This window comes from Hemiscyllium ocellatum, chromosome 23, assembly GCF_020745735.1.
Source record: "Hemiscyllium ocellatum isolate sHemOce1 chromosome 23, sHemOce1.pat.X.cur, whole genome shotgun sequence".
Taxonomy (NCBI): Eukaryota; Metazoa; Chordata; class Chondrichthyes; order Orectolobiformes; family Hemiscylliidae; genus Hemiscyllium; species Hemiscyllium ocellatum.
In genome coordinates, this window is record NC_083423.1 from 59,037,444 (window position 1) to 59,056,562 (window position 19,119).

Below are 19,119 nucleotides of genomic sequence, written 5' to 3' on the forward strand. Positions count from 1 at the left end.
TTGCTATTTTCTTTGCTTCTGCAACCTCCCTGACAGCATGTTCCAGGCACCTATCACCCTCTATGTAAAAACCTTTCCTCACACATCTTTCTTCAGCTTTTCCTTTCTCATGTTAAATTACCCCACCCATTATTTGACATTTCACATTTCCCAATTATTCAACCTACCAATGCCTTTTATAATTTTATACACTTAACGTCACTTCTGACCCTGTAGCAAAAGCAGGTTTGTTCAACCTCACCTTTTGGCAAATACACTCCAATCCAGCCAACATCCTGGTAAACCTCTTGCATCCTCTCCAAAGCCTTCACATCCTTTTTTCTAGTGTGACCAGAACTGCACACAATACTCCAAATGTGGTCTCACTAAAGTCTTACACAACAACACATGACTCACCAACTTTTCTACTCAATGCTGGAATCGATGAAAGCAAACATTCCTCTGCCTTCTCCACTTGTGCTGCCACTTCCATGCAGCTTTAGACTTGCACTCCAAGATCCCTCTGTATCAATGCTCCTAAGAATCCTGCCATTCCTAAGAATACCTTCCTCTTGCATTTTCCCTCTCAACATACATTACCACTCAGTTGTCCGGATTAATTTCCATCTGCCATTTCTCTGCCCAACTTTCCAACTGGTCTTTTTCCTACCATATCCTTTGACAACCTTCCACACTATCTACAACATCAACAATTTTTGTGTTGTCTGCAAATTTAGTAATTAGGCCACTTACATTTCTATTCAATAACTTATATACAGAAACAAAACTCCTAGTGCTGATCCTTGCAGAACAACTCTGCTCACAGACCTCCAGTCAGCACGGGGCAGCATGGTAGTTAGCCTTGCTGCCTCACAGCACCAGATACCTGGGTTCGATTCCAGCCTCGGGCGACTGTGGAGTTTGCACGTTTTCCCTGTGTCTGCATGGGTTTCCTCCCACAATCCAAAAATGTGCAGGTTAGGTGAATTGGCTCTGCTAAATTGCCCGTAGTGTTCAGGAATGTATAGGTTAGGTGCATTAGTCAGGGGAATGAGTCTGGGAGGGATACTCTTCTGCGGGTTGGTGTAGACCTGTTGGACCAAAGGGCCTATTTCCATACATTAGGGATTCTAATCCTAATTCCACTAGGGATTCTAATGCTAAAAAAAACTCCTCCACAATTATCCTCTGTCTTCTATGACCAAGGCAATTTTATATCTAACTTGCCAAGTAACCATGCACATGACTTAGGGAGATAATAAGGCAAAAGGGAGGACTGCATATGCTGGAAACCAGAGTTTTGATTAGAGTGGTGCTGGAAAAGCACAGCTGGTCAGGCAGCATCCAACGTACAGCAAAAGCCCTTCATCAGGAAAAAGACGGGGAGCCTCCAGGGTGGAGAGATAAATGGTGGGGGGGTGGGGGGGGAGAGAAGGTAGCAAAGAGTACAATAGGTGAATGGAGGTGATCGGTCAGAGAGGAGGGTGGAGTGGATAGGTAGGAAGGGAGATTGGCAGATAGGACAGGTCATGGGGACAGTGCTGAGCTGGAAAGTTGAAACTGGGGTAAAGTGGGGGTGGGAGGGGAAATTAGGAAACTGGTGAAGTCCACATTGATGCCCTGGGGATGAAGTGTTCCGAGATGGAAGATGAGGTGTTCTTCCTCCAGGTGTCGGTGGTGAGGGAGCGGCAGTGGAGGAGGCAATAGCCTAGTGGTATTATTGCTAGACTATTAATCCAGCGACCCAGATAATGTTCTGGGGAACTAATGGATGGTAGAGTTTGAATTCAGTAAAAATGTGAAATAGAGTTTCATGACCATGAAGCTTTGCTGAGTGACAGAAAAAAACTGATCTGGTTCACCAATGTCCATTCATTCATTAATGAATTTCATTAATGTTCATTCTTTGAAGAAAATGGTCATCCTTATCTGAACTGGCATATACGTAACTACAGATCCACAGCAATGTGATTGGTTTTAACATTATGAATTAATTTTTAAAAATAGCCTTCTTGGCCAGTCCACCATGAAGGACCTTGTCAATTGTTTTAATAAAATCCATACACACAGAGTCCTCTGCTCTACCCTCATCAATTATCTTCATTAATTCTTCTGAAAACTCAATCAAGTTTATGTGACAAGGCCTTCCCCTGCGTAAAGCCATGGTACCTATCCCTAATCAGTCCATTCTTCTCCAAATGCGAGTAAATCCCTCCCAACGAATCTTCTCCAATAATTTCTCTACCACTGATACAAGGCTCACTGGCTTATAGTTTCCTGGATCATCCCTGTTGTCTCTCCAGAGCAAAGAGCTGAAAATGTGTTGCTGGAAAAGTGCAGCAGGTCAGGCAGCATCCAAGGAGCAGGAGAATCGACGTTTCAGGCATGAGCCCTTCTTCAGGAATGAGGAAAGTGTGCCAAGCAGGCTAAGATAAAAGGTAGGAAAGAGGGACTTGGGGGAGGGGTGTTGGAAGGAGGTTAAGGTGAGGGTGATAGGCCGGAGTGGGTGGTGGGGGCGGAGACGTCAGGAAGAAGATTGCAGATTAGGAAGGTGGTGAGTTTGAGTGATTTGACTGAGACAATGTGGGGGGAGGGGAAATGAGGAAACTGGAGAAATCTGAGTTCATCCCTTATGGTTGGAGGGTTCCTAGGCAGAAGATGAGGTACTCTTCCTCCAGCCGTCGTGTTGCTATGGTCTGGTGATGGAGGAGTCCAAGGACCTGCATACCCTTGGTGGAGTGGGAGGGGGAGTTGAAGTGTTGAGCCACCCCCTTTCATGTACTTGCCCCCACACTCTGGGTTCCTCAACTGTTCCGCACACCCTAAGACAGTAAGAGTACCTGGATTTCTCAATGTGCCCTGCATGTCAGAAGTTTGACAAACTGCAGAACTGTGCACCAGCTATGTAAAATCATGCTACAAATAATTAACTGAATTACATTAAACAGATCTCAATCCCACCAGATCCATGTTGAAGGCTTATCATTGAACACCCTTCTGATTCAACATAACATCCCTGTCATGTTTTTACTGCTTAAAGCTTCCATTCTGACAATATTTTGCGATTTTGTTTTAGAAAATGGGAGCTTGCACTCTACACTACAGCAAAGTATGTCTATACTAGTTTATTGTTAATGTTCATGGGATATGGGCATCGCTGTCTGACCATCTCTAGTTGCCCTTGAAAAGGTGGTGGGTGAGCTATGTCCTTGAACCACTGCAGTCCACTGCAGCCTACAATGCCATTACAGAGGGAATTCCAGGGTCTTGACCCTGTGACGTTGAAGGAATGGTGATATATTTCCAAGTCAGGATGGTGAGTGGTTTGGGAGGGACTTTACATGTGGTGGTGTTCCCATGTATTTGCTGCCCTTTTCCTTCTAGATGGAAGTGGCCACGGGTTTGGAAGGCGCTGTCTAAGGATCTTTGGTGAATTTCTGCAATGTATCTTGTAGATAGTACGCACTGCTCCTATTGACCATTGGTAGTGGAGTGGATGTGGTGCCAATCAATAACATAGAACAGAGCCTATTCCGCTATTCAATAATATCATGGTGGGTCTGATTATGGTATCCATTTTTCTGCCCAATTTAAAACGAGCAATGATAGTTTAGACTGCTTCTGGTAGGGCAATGTAATAAAAAGTCAAGAGGACAAATTAACAGAACTAATTCAAAATATTGGGATCATGATGCAGTACTTGCCTGTATGCCAGCCTCCCTTACCCATCACTCACTCGCTCATTCACCAAAAATCTAACTCAACCTTGAACAAGAAAGACCTAACCTAGTCCAACCACTGGGAAAGACTATTTCACATTGAATGACCCTTTTACAAAACAATTTCTCCTCAATGTTCTTAAAATAGAGACCTTTTTTTTTGAAACTGTCCTATAGTTTTAGTCTGTCTCCACAAGAGGAAGCATTCTGCTGGCAATCAGCATGACTAGTCTCCACAAAATCTTATTTCAGTAAGATTACCCCTCATTTTGCTCAACTACATCTCCAGGAGGCAATGGCCTAGTAGTATAATTGTTAGACTGTTAATCCAGAAACTCAGCTAATGTTCCAGAGATCTGGGTTGAAATTCCACTGTGGTGAAGTTTGATTTTTAAAAAAGAACCTGGAATTAAGGGTCTAATTATGGTCATAAAACCATTGTTGACTATCAGAAAAACCCATTTGCTTGACTAATGTCCTTTAGAGAACACCACAAGCACATAGCAAGCTATTCATCAAGACATGGGATATTCATTACGATATTCCACGAGCAACAGAACAATTGCACCTGTGAAGTTTGGGAGGTTTGGCCATGTAAAGGCCCGATATAAATGTAACTTGTTCATTGCAGAAAAAAATGTTTTTGCTTTCCAGAAATGTTTTATGATTTGCTGAATTGTGGCAGCAAGAGCAAAGGACAAAGACTGAGAAATGCATCCATAGCAAACTCATATCAAAAATGTACGAGAATGATTACTCACCTGGGGAGGTCCATTAATTCAAGGAGATAGGTCACCACCATCTCCTTAGGGAATCTAGGAGGGATACGTAAAGGTTATCCTTGTCCATGATATTGACATCACAAGAATCAATATAATGGTAGAACAGCAACATATTACACAGGTCTGACTGTGTGACAACTCAAATTCGCAATGGTAGGTGAAGTTTAAAATCCATTCAAAAATCTTAAACTAAAAGTGAGCTGAATGGTAATAATGAAACTGTTATCAATTGTTAGAAAAATCCATCTCGGTCAGTAATGTCCTTGAGGGAAGGAAATCTACGATCCTTACTCGGTCTGCCAATATTTGACTCTAGATCTACAGCAATCTCCAGATTGAGACTTTGAACTACCCTTTGAAGTGGCCTAGAGAGCTGATCACTCCCAAAGTCAACTAGGAATGAGCAACAAATGCTAGCCTTGTCAGCAACACCCACATCCCACACACCCAACAGCACACAGCTGACTGCTGTAAAGGTCTGCCCTGAAATGCTGTTAACTAACAGCAGCTCCATTCCTTGAGACACATGTGGTAACTCAAAATGCAGCTGAACTTTATGTCCCTCATGCTCTATTGCCTCCTTTTTTAGCTCAATGATCCTGTAAATGCAGCAGCAGCAGTAATTTTTAACTGCCATGAGAAGAAAATGTGGTCGCAGGACCATCAAGGTGAACATTTGTCTGGTGCTTCTACCTTCTCCCCCTTGTCCTCACCCTCTAAATAGTTCCACACTGTACAATGACAGAGTGGCCTATTGACTGTGAATAGCTGTGCCTGGCCTGTCTTTTTCCCCGATATTCTAAGAGTTTCCTTCTCCAGTTAAGTAATGAACATCTATTTCTACTGCAACAAAAACAGAATTTGCTGGAAAAGCTCAGCAGGTCTGGCACCATCTGTGGAAGGATATCAGAATTAACAGTTCAGGTCGAGTGATCCTTCTTCAGACCCTTGTACAGTGAAGAAGGGTCACTGGGCCCAAAACGTCAATTCTGATTTCTCTCCACAGATGCTGCTAGACCTGCTGTGATTTTTCAGCGCTGTTGATGTTTGCTGAAAATTGCCATTTTTGTTTCAGATTTCCAGCATCCACGGTTTTTTCATTTTTGTTGTCCATTTCTATAGCACTTTTCTTCAGAACATCTCAAGATATTGAAAGCAAAAGAAGTGGTTTTGAACTGTATCACTATTGTGATGTAGGAAACATGATTGCCAATATGTGCACAGCAAGATCCCACAAACAGTGATAATGACTATATCATCTGTTTCCGATTTTCTTCCTTCACAGGGTATGGTGTCATTGGTAAAACATTTATTTCACATCCCTAATTGTCCTTGATGAGGTAGAGGTGAGACAGCGATGGTGCTGTTGTTGAGTAAAGGATCAATAGTGGCCAGTTCAATAGGGAGATCTTCTTCAACATAGGGCCCTGGGATTATTAACATCCTTCCTACAGCAGAGCAAATAGAATTCTATGCAGTACTCCAATGTGGCCTTACCAATGTCTTGTTCAACCATAACATGATGTTTCAACTCTTATACTCAAAGGTCTGAACAATGAAGGCAAGTCTTACCAATGTCTTCATCATCACCTGTCTTACCTGTGATGCCACCTTCTGTATACCTGCACACCGAAGTGCCTCTGTTCAACAACACTACCCAAGGCCCAACCATTAACTGCGTAAGTCCTAGTTTGTCTTCCAAAATGCAAACCTTACATTTATCTAAATTAAACTCCATCTGCTATTCCTTGACCAATTGGCCCATTTGATCAAGATCCTGATATACTCTTAGACAATCTTCACAATTCACTATACCACCAATTTTGGTGTCTTCCACAAACTTACTAACCATTACTCCTATATTCTCATCCAAATTGTTTATATAAGTAATGAACAACAACCCAGCACCAACGCCTGCTGCACACCATTGGTCACAGGCCTCCAGTCTGAACAACAAAACATTGGTACCAAGAGTGGAGGTCCTGTTGGAACAACGAAAGGTACCATTTAAGCTGCTATCTTGAAAATTCTCTCTGAAAGATGAAGAATTATACTGGGAATACCCCAGCCTAAAATGGAGTTACAGCAAGGAATGGCAGCGCTGAGATGGTATTAATGAAACACCTCAGTCTAGATGGAAGTTATAGAACGTCCTGTGAAAATAAATTGTAGATACCACACAGAAACAGAATTATTTCCATTTTAATGTTCATATAATGTTTTGATTGATTCACAAAATTTTTAAATTTTTGCTGCATTTTCTTATTGCTAAAATCTCATTCTTGAAAAAAAGGTGTGATGCTCATGTGATGAAACACCCACATTTTGCTCTGAAAAAAACTTTGTTAGGAAAAAGAAAAAAATGCATTGTTATGTTGCTAGTGTAATGAAGGTGAAGGTGTGTACTGTACCTTTAAGAGAGAGAGGAAGCTGGCAAGGACCGACTGAAAGCACAGAGTGAGCTGAACAATTTAAAAATCCATCATTTGGTTACCACAAATAGCTAATGCTGTGTTGCCATGATACAAAAACAAATTCAAATTCGGCCAACAAGAGACCAAACTCCAATCAAATTTGAATGTTACTGTTTGGGATGACATTAAATTAATGAAATGATCCGATGTTTTGGGGTATAAAATCAAACATTTTGAACAGTTAGGGGAGAAAACAGCAAAGAGCACCCACAAGTACAGACTGCCAGCCAAGTAGCTCTCTGAAAAGTACCTGTCCATAAGAAAAGTTGCGCAGCAGAAGACCAAAGAAAGGATGACCCAGGAAAATCTACAAAGGAGAATTGACAAAGCTGGCTGGTTTTGAAATGTCATTTTTTTTGTGTGTAAATCTTAATCAGGGTCTTTTTTTAAAAAAAATCAGACAAGCATTGTAGAGTGGGAGACAAAAGATACATTTAAGAGAAAGGGATTGTAAATAGTTGTTTTAATAATCTCTTTTGAATTTAAAGAATAAGATTGTTAATTTTTACATTAAATTGTGAGATCTGGGATAATTCTTTGCCTCTTGAAATTTAACAGATTACGGTGCGAGGTAAGCTTAAACCATAAGACATAGGAGTGGAAGTAAGGCCATTCAGCCCATCAAGTCCTCTTCGCCATTTGATCATGGCTGATAGGCATTTCATTGGCACTTACCCGCACTCTCTCCGTATCTCTGTGTGTCAGGTTTAAATTAGCAGAGTCTTCCACTTATCAAAGTAGGAGTCTGTCTTCCTCAACTGTTAATTTGCTTTTCACAGTTCAATACAAACACCAATCTGCTTTCTCACCTTCCTAATCAACTTCCTTTACTGGAGCCCTTAAGTATATGCTCCAATGACTATCAGCTATATTCTTTTATTGCCAGGTCATTTCCTAGTATGTTCTTAAAGAAACTATCATTTTCAACATTGCCACATTGGTCAGTGTGACTAATAGCAAGCTGGGTGTGTGAGGGAAAGGGTTGATAGCAAAGTCAGTAATGGAAAGGTAGGGAATGATAAAATGGAGATAGTGAGGACTGCAGGAGCTGGAAAGTCAAGAGTCAATAAAGCATGGAATTGGAAAAAGCAGCATCTGCAGAGCAGGGGAGTCAATGTTTCAGGTTGGAATCTTTCACGAGGACTCTGTGATGTATCTTGATGAAAGGTTCTGACCTGATATGTCGACTCCCCTGCTCCTCAGATGCTGCTTGATCTGCTGTGCTTTTTCCAGCTCCACTCTTTATTGACAGGGAATAACAACAGGTTGGGGAAGACTGGCAATCAGAAGGGTTTATAGCAGAGTTGGAGAGGGACTGCTGGCAGAATCGTGAACTCTCTGACATGCTCTCATTGAACTGTTCCACTTCTGGAAACTCTGGTAGTCCCTTCCCAACGGCACTGTGGTTTTCTCTATACCCCAAAGACTACAGTGGTTCAAGGACTTAGCTCACCACCACCTTCTGCAGGACAATTGTGGATTGGCAAGAAATGCCAGCTCAGCCAGTGATACTCCCATTTCATGAACAAATAAAACAAAGTTATAAATCTGAGGCGATTCAATCATAATCCTTATGACTTTGGAGCTGGAGGAATCCAATTCAAACTCATTCTATGGGTTAAAAATAGCTGCTTTTAGTGCACACTTAAATTTCGAGTAAACTTGGGTATGGAATTGAATGACCAACATTAGAATTAATATCCCTCAGAATAACCACAAGAAACAAAAACGTTTGTTGCGTTACGCCTCGCTGGAATAGCTTGCTGTAAATCAAGCTCTACTATTGCTGGAGTCATCACAAAATTAAAGGATTCTAAAATGTCCACAATACTTTCCAATTTACCTGTCTTTTAGGCTCAGGTTTACAGAAAGCATGTCTGTGCTGAACAAGAATGGCTATTTCTTACAAATGAATACATTTTAACTACAGATAACAAATATGAACCATCAACATATAACTAGTATAAACTCAAACTCCATTGTAAAGCTCCCACTCTAAACACACACATACACAAAAAGCTGTGGTGTTACAGAGGGAAAATTCAGGGAGGCAGTTCAGTCATCCCTGTTCACAGGATTTGCAAAAATTACCTTGTTGCTATCAGAGCATTGTTTCTCAATCTTCCTACTCCAGATACACGCATGTGTTTAAATAAGGCACAGGGTGACTATTATAAAGGTCTTTGACTCAGAGTCATAGAACAGACCATTCAGTCCAACCCATCGATGCTGACCAGATATCACAACCCAATCTAGTCTCACCTGCTAGCACCCAGCCCATATCCCTCCAAACCCTTCCTATTCATATACCCATCCAAATGCCTCTTAAATGTTGCAATTGTACCAGCTTCTACCACTTCCTCTGGCAGCTCATTCCATACATGTACCACCCTCTGAGTAAAATATTCCCCTGTAGGTCTCTTTTATATCTTTCCCCTCTCATCCTAAACCTATGCCCTCTAGTTCTGGACTCCCTGACCCAGGGGAAAAGGCTTTGCCTATTTATCCTATCCATGCCCCTCATAATTTTGTAAACCTCTGTAAGGTCACCCCTCAGCCTCTGATGCTCCAGGGAAAACAGCCCCAGCCTGTTCAGCCTCTCCCTGTAGCTCAGATCCTCCAACCCTGGCAACATCCTTGTAAATTTTTTCTGAACTCTTTCAAGTTTCACAACATCTTTCCGATAGGAAGGAGACCAGAATTGCACGCAATATTCCAACAGTGGCCTAACCAATGTCCTGTACAGCCGCAACATGACCTCCCAACTCCTGTACTCAATACTCTGACCAATAAAGGAAAGCATACCAAACACCCTCTTCACTATCCTATCTACCTGCGACTCCACTTTCAAGGAGCAATGAACCTACACTCCAAGGTCTCTTTGTTCGGGTTTTATCTGTCCCCAGTGTTGTGAAGGATGGGCCTGGCCTCGCTGCCGCGGAACGCTCCGAGTAGTTGGACCGTTCCATATCACCTGTCCTTCGTAGAGAAGTTTATGAAGAAAAACACCTTTGACCACAAGTCCATCAGGAAGTGGTCAGCACGTAGTGTCCTCGAGACCCTTTGGGAAAAGGAGAGGGCAGATCCTATCGAGCGGTTCCCTGAGCAGACTGTCAAAGCCATTTGGCAGAATGCCTCATCGCCAGAACTTTCCAACAAGCACCAAGACATGGCTTGGCTGGTGGTGAGAAGGACTCTGCCTGTGAGATCCTTTATGCACGCCCGGACTCTCAGTCGCACCGCACGCTGCCCTCGAAGCGGCTGAGGGGGGGGAAGAGACTGTCACACACCTCCTTCTGGAATGTGCCTATGCAGAGGAAGTCTGGAGAGGAATGCAGTGGTGTTTGTCGAGGTTCATCCTGAGCAGCGCCGTGGCGCGGGACTCCGTGCTCTCCGGCCTGTTCCCTGGGACGCACACCGAGATGAATATCAACTGTGCATGGAGGATCATCAACTTGGTGAAAGACGCTCTCTGGGTGGTCCGAAACCTGTTGATCTTCCAGCTGAAGGAGTTGACCCCGGCTGAGTGTTGCAGACTGGCACATTCCAAGGTCCAGGACTACGTGTTGAGAGACGCGCTGAAGCTTGGGGCAACTGCCGCCAAGGCGCGGTGGGGAAAGACCATCGTGTAACATCTGCCTGCCTAAGGAACAGGGGGCCCATGCAGTCATTTGGGCTCTGCTGACGCCTCAGCTAAATATATGGGCATATGAGTGAGAAATGCACAGACCTGTATAAAACAATGATAATTTCTGATCTCTGTATGTAAATGTTTACACATGTATGGCATGACCAATTTTACAGACCATCAAATTATTTTATGAATAAAGTATATTTTTGAAATTTAAAAAAAAGTCTCTTTGTTCAGCAACACTCCCCCACAGCTTAGCTATTGATGTGGGGAAATAAACTAACTATCCATGGGATTGAGATGTTTTCTGCTGCAAAGCAGAAACACAGTTCCTTCCCTTCTGGAGGTGAAATTGCTTCTGCCAAACATTCACACCCCTAAGCTGATCAGCTACCTGGAAGTCAATCACATAGTTGTTGGCTGGCATGAGTCATTAGTCAATAAGGGCAAGTGATTGAAGACTTAGTAGGATTACACTTTGGGACTAGTGATCATAATTCTATTAGTTTTTAAATAGTTATGGAAAAAGATAGGCCTTCCATAAAAGCTAAAGTTTTTGATTGGAATAAGACAAGTTTTAATGGTTTGAGGCAGGCATTTTCAACAGTTGTTTGGAGTAGGCTGTTCACAGGTAAAGAGAAAGTGAGGACTGCAGCTGCCTGGAGGTCAGAGTTGAAAAGTGTGGTGCTGGAAAAGCACAGCAGGTCATGCACCATCTGAGGAGCAGGAGGCTTTCTTGATAAAGGGCTTATGCCTGAAACGTCGACTTTCCTGCTTCTCAGATGCTGCCTGACCTGCTGTGCTTTTCCAGCACCACGCTTGTCGATACTGTTCACAGGTGAAGGGATAATTGACAAGTGGGAGACTTACAAAAGCGTGATAGCAAATATTATGTTCCTGATAGAGTGAAGGGCAAGCCTGGTAGAAGTCAGGAACAATTGATGAATAAAGATTCTAGTCAAGAATAAGAGTCATACATTAGATGTAGACAACTGGGATCAAATGAATCTTTTGAACAGTATAAAGGGAGTAGCGGCATTCTTAAGAGGGAAATGAGGAGGGCTAAAAAGGGATAGCAAAGGGATTGTCTTGGCAGATAAGGTTAAGTATAATCAAAAGAATTTCTATAAGTATATTAAGAGTAAAAGAGCAACTAGAGCTCCTTAAAGATTAATGAGTTTGCATATGTTTTGAACTTCTGGAGGTGGGAGCCATGCTCACTGAATATTTCTGCTCCATTTGTGCTGTGGAGAAAGAAATAGAGGCTAAGGAACTCGGGGAAATAAATATTGATGTTTTGAAAGCAGTTCACATTACAGAAGAAGTAGTACCAGAGGTCTTAGAAACTGGAAAAGTGGATGAATCTGGGACCTGATCAAGCATATCCCAGGACATTGTGGAAAGTTGAGGAAGAAACCATGGGACCCCTAGCAGAGATTTATTTCTACAGCCACGGGTGAGGTACCAGAGTTCTGAAGGGTGGCTAAAGTTGTGCCTTTATTTAAGAAAGGCTGAAAGAAGAAACCTGAGAACTACAGACCTGTTAGTGTGACATTGGAAGATAGTAAACTGTTGGAGGTGATTCTGAAAGACAGTTTTACATGTATTTGGAGAGGCAAGGACTGATTAACGTAAGAACATAAGAACTAGGAGTAGGAGGAGGCCATCTGGCCCTTTGGGCCTGCTCTGCCACTCTATAAGATCATGGCTGAACTTTTTGGGGACTGAGATCTACTTAACTGCCCTCTCACTGTATCCCTTAATTCCTTTATTGTTAAAACAAAATCTGTCTTAGCTTTAAAAACATTTACTGAAGTAGTGTCAACAACTTCACTGGGCAAGGAATTCCAGAGATTTACAACTCTCTGGGTGAAGAAGTTCCTCCTCAGTTCAGCCCTAAATCTGCTCCCTCTAATCTTGAGGCTATGCCCTCTTGACCTAGTTTCACCCGCCAGTGAAAACATCCTTTCTACCTTTATCTTCTCTACTCCCTTCATAGTTTTATATGTTTCTCTAAGATCCCCCTCATTCTTCTGAATTCCAATGAATATAATCCCAGTCTACTCAGTCTGTCCTCGTCAGCCAACCCCCTCAACTCCAGAATCAACCTCGTGAACCTCCTCTGCACCCCCTCTTATGCCAGCACATCCTTTCTCAAGTAAGGAGACCAAAGCTACACGCAGTACTCCAGGTGTGGCCTCACCAGCACCCTGTACAGCTGCAACATAACCTCCCTGCTTTTAAACTCAATCCTTTTAGCAAAGAAGGACACAATTATATTTGCCTTCTGTGATTCATGCACAAGGTCACCCAGGTCCCTCTGCACAGCAGCATGCTGCAACTTTTTACCATTCAAATAATAATCCTTTTTACTTTTACTCCTACCAAAATGGATGACTTCACATTTATTAACATTGCATTCCATCTGCCAGACCTTTGCCCACTCACTGAAAGTATCTATGTTCTTCTGCAAAGTTTCACAGTCCTCTGCACACTTTGCTCTGCCACTCCTCTTAGTGTCATCTGCAAACTTTGATATATTACATATGGTCCCCAGCTCCAAATCATCTATATAAAATTGTGAATAATTGCGGTCTCAACACTGATCTCTGAGGCACACCACTAGTTACTGATTGCCAACCAGAATAGCACTCACTTCTCCCCACTCTTTGCTTCCTGATAGTCAACCAATCCTCTATCCATCCCAATACTTTACCCATAATGCCATGCATCCTTATCTTATGCAGCAGCCTCTAGTGCAGCACCTTGTCAAAGGCCTTTTAGAAATCTAGGTACACCACATTTACTGGGTCCGCATTGTCCACCTTGCTTGTAAGGTCATAGAATTCCAAAATATTTGTTAAGCATGACCTGCCCTTCACTAACCCATGCCGTGTCTGCTCAAGGGGACAATTTCTATCTAGATGCCTTGCTATTTCTTCCTTGATAATAGACTCAAGTAATCTTCCCCATTCAGAGGTTAAGCTAACTGGTCTATAGTTCCCCATCTCTTGTCTACCTCCCTTTTTAAACAGTGGCGTCACATTTGCTGTTTTCCAATCTGCTGGGACTACCACAGAGTCCAGCGAATTTTGGAAAATTATGACCAGTGCACCTGAAATTTCCCCACCATCTGTTTTAGCACCCTGGGATGCACTCCACGCGAGTCAGGAGAATTGTCTATCCTTAGCTCCATTAGTTTGCCCAACACTGCCTCTTCTGTAATAATGATTGTTTCGAGGTCCTCACCTACCTTTGTCACTTAGTGTCACGTTATTAGTGTTCTCCACTGTGAAGACTGACAACAAAATGTCTTGGCCATTTCATCATATCCCATAACTAAATTCCCCTCCTCATCCTCTAAATGGCCTATGTTTATTTAGCCACTCCTTTTTGTTTTATATTTTGATAAAACTTTTGCTATCTGTCTTTATATTCTCTGCTAGTTTTTCTCATGTTCTATTTTAGTTTTCTTTATAGGTCTTTTTGTGGCTTTCTGTTGACCTTTAAAGTTTTCCCAATCTTCTAGTTTCCTGCTGTTCTTGGTCACTTTGTATGCCTTCTATTTTAATTTGATAGCCTCCTTTATTTCCTTAAACACCCATGGCAGATTATCCCTTTTCTTACAGTTCATCCTTTTCACTGGAATATACTTTTGCTGAGCACTTTGAAAAATTTCTTTGAAAGTCCTCAACTGTCCCTACTTTAGCCAAAGTTAAAAATCACACAACAACAGGTTATGGTCCAACAGGTTTAATTGGAAGCACACTAGCTTTCGGAGCGACGCTCCTTCATCAGGTGATTGTGGAGGGCTCAATCATAACACAGAATTTATAGCAAAAATTTGCAGTGTGATGTAATTGAAATTATACATTGAAAAATTGATTGTCTGTTAAGCCTTTCATCTGTTAGAATACAGTGATAGTTTCACTTCTTTCATGTGTAAATCACAAAACCTTTTTTTTAAAAGTTGCTTTCTCGGGTTAGCCTCACACCTTCAACATATTGTCTCACTAACCCGAGAATGCAACTTTTAAAAAAAAGGGTTTAGTGATTTACACATGAAAGAAGTGAAACTATCACTGTATTCTAACAGATGAAAGGCTTAACAATCAATTTTTCAAGATATAATTTCAGTTGCATCACACTGTAAATTTTTGCTATAAATTCTGTGTTACGATCGAGCCCTCCACAATCACCTGATGAAGGAGCGTCGCTCCGAAAGCTAGTGTGCTTCCAATTAAACCTGTTGGACTATAACCTGGTGTTGTGTGATTTTTAACTTTGTACACCCCAGTCCAACACTGGCAACTCCAAATCATGACTACTTTAGCCAAGTTCTCCCTCATTCTATTGCAGTCTCCCTTGTTTAAGCACAGGGCCCTGGTATTGGATTTTATTTTCACACTCTCCGTCTGTATTCTAAATTCAACCATACTATGATCGCCTCTTCCTCGAGGATCCCTCACTATGAGATTATTAATTATTCCTGTCTCATTACACAGGATCAAATCTAGGATAGCTTGTTCCCTCGTTGGTTCCATTACATATTGTTGAAGAAAACTATCGCGGATACCCTCAAAGAATTCCTCCTCAAGGATACTCTGACCAATCGGCATACAGATTAAAATCTCCTATAATAATTGCTGTACCATTTTTACAGGCATTAGTTGTTTCTTTGTTTATTGCCCACTCGAATGTGTTGTTATTATTTGGTGGCCTATAGACTATGCTTATCAGTGACCTTTTCTTCTTAGTATTTCTAATTTTCAACCAAATGAATTCAACCATATTGTCCATAGAATCCATATCATCTCTCAGCACCACCCTGATGTCGTCCTTAAATATCAGAGCGATACCACCTCCCTTACCTTCCTGACTGTCCTTTGGAATAGTCTGATACCCCTGGATATTTAACTCCCAGTTGTGACTATCCTATAACCAGTTCTCTGTAATGGCTACCAAATCATTCGCGATGATTTCTGCCATTAACTCATCAACCTAGTTACAAATACCATGAGCATTGAAGACAACTAGCAAGGCTTTGCACGAGGAAAATCATGTCTCACAAACTTGACTAAGTTTTTTGAGGAAGTAACCAAAAGATTGATGAGGACAGAGTGATAGATGTTGTTTACATAGACTCTAGTAAAGCCTTTGACAAGGTGCAAAAGTACAGGGCATTTTTTAAGGTGAGAGGAGCAAGATTTAAAAAGGAAATGGGTGGGGGGGTGGGCAACACAAAGTAGTTCGTACGTAGAATGAATTGCCAGAAGAAATGGTGGATGCAGGTATAGTTACAACATCTAAAAGACATTTGGATAAGTACATAAATAGGAAAGGTTTCAGGGATATGGGTCAAACCTTCTCTTACTCCAAATCTGGATGACTAAAGAAATTGAGGGTTTGATTAAGAAAAAGAAGTAAGGTATAGACTGGATCCTTAGAAGATCATAAAGGCAATAGGAGTATACTTAAGAGGGAAATCAGGAGGGCAAAAAGGGGACATGAGATAGCTTTGGCAAAGAGAATTGCAGAGAATCCAAAAGGTTCTTACAAATACATTAAGGACAAGAGGGTAACTAGGGAGCGAATAGGGCCCCTCAAAGATCAGCAAGGTAGCCTTTGTGTGGAGCCGTAGAATTTGGGGGAAATATTAAATGAGTATTTTGCATCAGTATTTACTGTGGAAAAGAACATGGAAGATATAGAATGTAGGGAAATAGAAACTGGCATCTTGAAAAATGTCCATACTACAGAGGAGGAAGTGCAGGATGTCTTGAAACGCATAAAGGTGGATAAATTCCCAGGATCTGATCAGGTGTACCCGAGAACTCTGTGGGAAGCTAGAGAAGTGATTGCTGGGATATTTGTATCATTGATAGTCTCAGGTCAGGTGCTGGAAGACTGGAGGTTGGCTAACGTGATGCCACTGTTTAAGATGGATAGCAAGGACAAGCCAAGGAATTATAGACCAATGAGTCTGACATCGGTGGTGGGCAAGTTGTTGGAGGGAATGCTGAGGGACAGGATGTACATGTATTTGGAAAGGCAAGGACTGATTCTGGATAGTCAACATGGGATTGTGCATTGGAAATCATGTCTCACAAACTTGATTGAGTTTTTTGAAGAAGTAACAAAGAAGATTGATGAGGGCAGAGCAGTAGATGTGATCTATATGGACTTCAGTCAGGCATTTGACAAGGTTCCCCATGGGAGACTGATTAGCAAGGTTAGATCTATTGGAATAAAGGGAGAACTAGCCATTTGGATACAGAACTGGTTCAAAGGTAGAAGACAGAGGGTAGTGGTGGAGGGTTGTTTTTCAGACTGGAGGCCTGTGACCAGTGGAGTGCCACAAGGATCGGTGCTAGGTTCACTACGTTTCATCATTTACATAAATGATTTGGATGTAAGCATAAGAGGTATAGTTAGGAAGTTTGCAGATGCACCAAAATTGGAGGTGTAGTGGACAGCGAAGAAGGTTACCCTGAGGTAATCTGAATTACAACAGGATTTGATCAAATGGGCCAATGGGCTGAGAAGTGGCAGATGGAGTTTAATTCAGATAAATGTGAGGTGCTGCATTTTGGGAAAGCAAATCTTCGCAGGACTTATACACTTAATGGTAAGGTCCTAGAGAGTGTTGCTGAACAAAGAGACCTTGCAGTGCATGTTCATAGCTCTTTGAAAGTGGAGTTGCGGGTAGATCGGATAGTGAAGAAGGCGTTTGGAATGCTTTCCTTTATTGGTCAGAGTATTGAGTACGGAGTTGGGAAGTCATGTTGCAGCTGTACAGGATATTGGTTAGGCCACTGTTGGAATATTGTGTGCAATTCTGGTCTCCTTCCTATTGGAAAGAAGTTGTGAAACTTGAAAGGGTTCAGAAGAGATTTACAAGGATATTGCCAGGGTTGAAGGATTTGAACTATAGGGAGAGGTTGGATAAGCTAGGGCTGTTTTCCCCGGAGCGTCTGAGGCTGAGGGGTGACCTTATAGAGGTTAATAAAATTTTGAGGGGCATGGATAGGATAAATAGGCAAAGTCTTTTCCGTGGGGTGGAACTAGCTGACATAGGTTAAGGGTGAGAGGGGAAAGATATAAAAGAGACCAGGAGGCAACTTTTTCATACAGAGGGTGGTACGTGTATGGAATAAGCTGTCAGAGGAAGTGGTGGAGGCTGGTACAATTACAACATTTAAGAGGCATTTGGATGGGTATATGAATAGGAAGAGTTTGGAGGGATATGGGCCCAGGTGCTGGCTGGTGGGACTAGATTGGGTTGGAATATCTGATTGGCATGGACGGGTTGGACCGAAGAGTCTTTCCATGCTCTATATCTCTATGACTCTGCTATATCTGCTCCCAGGAGGAACAATTCCATTCCAGGACATCCCAGATGTCCTCCTATTTCAAGGAATTTAATTTTCCCTCCAACAAGATCAACAATGCCCTCCATCACATCTCCTCCACTTCCCGCCCTGAAACCCCACCCCCTCCAACAGCAACAAGGATAGAACCCCCCCCCCGGTCCTCACTTTCACTCCATGAATCTCTGGCTACAGTGCATTATCCTCTGCCATTTCTGCCATCTACAGTCAGAATTCAACACCAAACATATATTTCCCTCCTCACCCCATCTGTGTTCTGCAGAGTTTATTCCTTCTGCAACTCCCTTGTTAGGTCTATGCCCATCACCAACACACCCTCTACATCCGGGACCTGCTCCTACTGCCACACGAGGTGTAAAATCTGCATCCACACCTCCATCCAAGGCCCAAAAGGATTTCAAATCCTGCAGAGATTTTCCTGCACATCCACACACCTCAATTACTGCATCTGTTGCTCTCGATATGGTCTCCTCTACAACAGGGAGACAGAAAGCCAACTTGCAGAACGGTATAGGGAATATCTCTGGTCTGCACACACCAACCAAGCCCACCACCCTGTGGCCAACCACTTCAACCACCACTTCCAGTCCCCCAAGGACATGCAAATCCTGGGCCTCCTCCATCACCAAATCAAAGCCACCCACCAATTGAAGAAAGAAAGCCTTATCTTCCATCTCAGGACCTGACAACCACATGGCATCAAAGAACAAAGATCAAAGAAAATTTATAGCCCAAGAACAGGTCCTTCAGCCCTCCAAGCCTGAGCCTATCTAAACCTGTCATCTAATTCCTACTCATGCATTTGTCAGTGCCTGCCTCTTCATTCCTCCGCTGGCAATGCATTCCAGGCACCTACCACCCTCTGTGTAAAGTATTTTCCATGTGTATCCCCCTTAAACCTTTCACCTCTCACCTTGAATGTGTGATCTCTCATTACTGAATCCCTCATCCTGGGAAAAAGCTTATCTCTATCTACACTGTTTATACCCTTCATGATTTTATAGACCTCAATCAAGTACCCCCTCAATCTCTTTTTTTCTAATGAAAACAATCCTAACCTACTCAACTTCTCTTCATAGCTAGCACCTTCCATACCAGGCAACATTCTCATAAACCTTCTCTGCGCCCTCTCCAAAGTGTCCA